Source organism: Ictidomys tridecemlineatus, unplaced genomic scaffold (assembly GCF_052094955.1).
Source record: "Ictidomys tridecemlineatus isolate mIctTri1 unplaced genomic scaffold, mIctTri1.hap1 Scaffold_36, whole genome shotgun sequence".
Lineage (NCBI taxonomy): Eukaryota > Metazoa > Chordata > Mammalia > Rodentia > Sciuridae > Ictidomys > Ictidomys tridecemlineatus.
Genome location: NW_027522439.1, coordinates 373,704 through 378,343, shown reverse-complemented (window position 1 = coordinate 378,343; position 4,640 = coordinate 373,704).

Below are 4,640 nucleotides of genomic sequence, written 5' to 3'. Positions count from 1 at the left end.
CCACAGGAGTATTGTATTTAATTTTTTAAATAATATATTCTGTATAACTATAATGCACTAATAAAAACATTTTTAAAAACACATGTACATTCAGGTGTTTTGACTAAATTATATAAATCCCCCCTTTCACAGAATAAAATGTATGTGTGTTCTGGCATTTACAAACACTGAGAAGAAGAAATTTTCTTTTTTCCCCCCTTCATTACATTTTTATTGCCACAACAATCTATCCCTAATCAAATTTTCTATGTCAAAAATGCCAAACATAAATGGTAGTTCAGCCCAGGTTTATTGTCACTGAATTATTCTACAAGTTGAATACATTGTGAGATGGGCACCTTAAACAAAAAAGGTGCCCATGTTCAAAAGCACATGTCATTAAAAATGTTAGAGATTTAAGTTTTAATATATAATATATCTTAAAATTAAAACTTTATCACAAATGCAAAGAGGAAATGGAATAGATAATGCAAAGAGGAAGTGGAATAGGTACAGAAAGAAACTGGCAAAGAGAAAGCTTTGTACAAAGTATCAAGATACTAAAGCACTATAATACAGTACTGAATGTGTTGATAAATGATCCAACTAAGTGCTATGTATTGTTTTTAAGAATTTCAGAGCTCAAAATGCTAGTGGCTTCTCCTGCAGGTCGCTGGTACTAGATATTCACAAATCTGACTCTGATTATTTAAGAGAAGAAAAACAGAAAATGGCAGAAATTAAAAAGAAAAGAAAGCTAAAAACTCAGGGAACACAAAGAAAAACTCTCCTTTAATATTATTTGGTTCATATTTAAAATTATATTACATATTCCTTTCCAATCTGCTAATCACCCAACAACAAACATATTCCCCTTTTTAGGCTTATCCATCAAAAGTATTTTTGAGAAACTGTCATAAGCCCGACAGTGTATTCAGGTTATAATTCTTCCACTATTTGAAATAAGGCTTAACCTGAAAGTTTACATGGAGTTAACAAGTGACCAAATATTTAAAATGACTCAAACTGAACACGCTTTGTTTAGTTCAGGTCTGTTAAATATCAAGGGTGGACATGCCAACCTTGCAGAAGTTCAGCACTTAAATTGGTCAGCTATCTTATGTTGGTCAATGACAAAGAGGCAAAGATGACATTTTAAAACTAAATGAGCCTGAGAAAGTGAAGTTGGAGGCCTCTTTAAGCATGTCCATAAACATACACACAGTTCTCTGTCTCACTTTGTCTGTCTCTCATGAGTGCAAGTCTGCACACACACACACGTGCACACACACACCCCTCAAGTCACATCTCACAAAATAATTTCATCTACCAGCATGCACAGTTTGGAAAAATATGTGTAGAGGGAGACAGGTAACAGTCTGTTTTTATGGTAATGAAAAAATACCTCTTCTCCGTGGCTTTTTAAGTTGGATACTTGGGTTAAGAACAAAGACTGCTGAAAAAGAGCTTAATAATCATCAACCTTCTCAAAGCAGGGATAAAACAACCACTGTGGGATTTCAGATCCTTCAGCAATCTCTCTTGTAGTTCACTCATCACAAGGCCCCTGGATTTAACAAGCACCCACTTCAAAGACCATGCAGAAACAAACCTCTTAAACAAAAGTCTCCTTTGAGCCTATGTGGAGTGATTGTTTTTCTTGCTCTTCATCCTAGAGGTTAATTCCAGGGTTTGCTGATACCAGAATCTTGACCAACAGTCTCTGCAAATCTAAACACTTGTTGACTGACTTTTTCCCATTTAAAATGCATGGATTGTTACCGTGATTCAAGTTGTGTTTTAAACATTGATTTTTACAAAAGCCTAAAATTCAGGAGATGCAATGCTTCATGTGGTTCATGTCATGGTAAAAAGAGTATCTCATGGAAACAGAAAATGAAAAGTAATATTCACTAGTAATGGCCAGATATCAAGCACTTCTTATCTACCTACATGCCATGAATCTGGGGAATTAATAGGGTTTCAAATGGATTGCCATAAAATATATATAATCAATTTTCAAATTTTCTTGTAGTTGTTTTGGTGTCTGGATTAGAATATTTATTTATTATTACTTCTTTTTATCTTGGTTCATTTCCCTTTGTGCATTCTCAGGGAACATTATTGGACCTGAATATTATTCTTTTTTAATTGTGTGTAATAGAAATGACTGATAATTTGAAACATGATGGACATTATGCTGATATTCAACACATGAAGTAGATCTGTGAGTTACAGTTCAAAAGACTACAAGGTTGGGTGGCTTGCATAGGTCACATTGGCAGAGCCAGATGAGGCTCAGTTATATCTAACCTCCTCTATGTGCAGTCTCTAACCTCTTAGACTCCAAATCCCTTATTACATCCCGAAAGCACTGGCTGTGTCTTTTATTTGGACATGTTAATATCGTCTACCGTTTTCCATTGTCAGTCATCTAAGCTGACTAAAAGTTTCTGGTATCACACATTCATTCTTTTCTGTTTTGTATTGCTCCAATGTCCTGTAATTACTTGGCAATCTGAGTAATAGAGTTTCAGCCAAAGTTCTAGAAATTGCTTCACCACAGTGTAAATCTTTTAAATGCAATTGTTACAAATAAAATTGGGTGGGGGGTTGTGGAGGACCATACAAAGTAGTGTCCTAGAAACACTCTTTGATTCAGCACAGATTGGTCTACATCCTCTGATGCTTCCTGGCCATTGCAAGGGCATCTTTATCTTCAGGAAACCAGAGAGGTGAGCATCATCTTATTTTGAAGTATCTAATTCAGCTTAAAATTTAAGTAAAGTGGGGACTCTATCCTGCCCTACACAGGTATGCCCACCTTAGTTAAGGTTTAAAACATGGAATCAGGTATGAAGTTCAGTTCCCAACTCTGGATTCAATTTTTAGCTCAGATCATGACTCTAAATTAATAATAACATAATTAGTACTAAAGGATGACTGAATGCTCAGCCACTTGTTTCAAGTTAGTGAGGCTAAAGCATGCCAGCCCAATGCTGTTCTGTTTTCTCTGACAACTTGTCTGAATTTTCACACATTAAGTTAATTTCAAACTACACTAAACACATTTGGGCTCTCAGAGGGTTGTCTCTAGTTTTAATCTACTTTAATACATTATGCATTGTTTCTCTTAAAGTCATGCTGCTTTATTTATATTTAACAGAGTTTACCTTTAACTCAGCTCAGGAAATTGTCCCAAGGTTCCCAGCAGCTCTCTCAGCCTGCAATGACTTTGTTTCTCCCACTCTTTCTCGGTAATGGATTTCTTTTCTTTTATTTCTTTCTTTTCTTTTTTTCTTTTTTTTTTTTTTTTTTGAGATACAGTTCAGGTTTCTGCTATAATTCTTCTTTCTATCTTTACATTCCTTGGTCCTCAAATGGAAGAATTTATAACTCTTGACCTTGTTTTAGTCAGTTTTCATTCTTCGTTATTGCCTAAAAAGCTGCTTTGCATGCAGAGGTGATAACATCTGTTAAAAAAATCACTAATTCATTAAGAAGTTACTAAGCATTAATTATGTCTCAAGCCCTATGGAACCTCTGACAAAAAAAAACAAAAAACAAAAACAAAAACATGGTTCCCAAAGAAATTCCACATCTAAGGGAGGAAAGAGGCATACAAATCAAAAAGTAAAGAACCATAAATGAAACATTTCATATTAGTGGTATCTCCAGAGTGCTCCAACAACAATTTCAAAAGATGAAACTGTTTTGTTTTCAGGAATTAGATACTTAAGAAGTCGAAAAATCACTAGATAGGAAGGGAAAGCAAATATGCAGAATTAATGGCACATCCAAATCACAAAATTGAGAGTTGACATGGCATGTTGGGGGGAAAACAGGCGTTTATTTGCTGGGGAGTAACACGTAATGAAGAAAGTTAACAGATGAGTCTTTGTCTCTAGCATGGGCCAAATATACATTTGCTTGCTCTTTGTGTCTTATTAAATATATAGTTCTCTCTAATGGAATGCAAAGAATAAGAGTTAATAAGTGAAAACAACACCTCTGACAGTCAGGAAAGCATTCTTTATCATTGCTATTAATCTCTCATAAATTACACCTCCTCAAAACAGAGAGAACCCAATCAGGCAAGTTGAGATTTAAGGTAAAAAGCATATTTTTTAGAAATAAGGCATCATTTATCCAGGTCATTCATACCATTGACACTGAAAATCAACTGTTTTTATGTGATTCTGGGCCCATTACTACAGAAGGTAAAACTCCATTCAAACAGAGCAGACACAGTGACAGAAACAGTGACAGAATTATTTTATACAATATTACACATGCAATAGTGTAAGCAAAATCTTGTGCAGAGAATATCCCTAATGTGGCAGCTTACTGCAAAGAAAGATGACTCAGAGCAGAAGCAGTGTGGGAGGGCTTCAAGAGGAAGATAGTGACTCCAGTAAATTTTCCATGAGGATTGAGTTTGAAGTGAGGGAAGGGAATCTTAACCAGAGAAATCGGAGCAAAAACAGAGGGTTATAAATGTGTGTAAGTTCAACACTCCAGAAAGTTTGTTTTGATTTTGGCCCTTGCTTGGCCTTTCAGAGCTAACACACTCATGGAGGAAAAAAAAAAAAAGTAATGTTTGCCACTAATTTTACAACATCTAGAAACTAAGGAAATGAAGAGCACCTGAATATCAAACT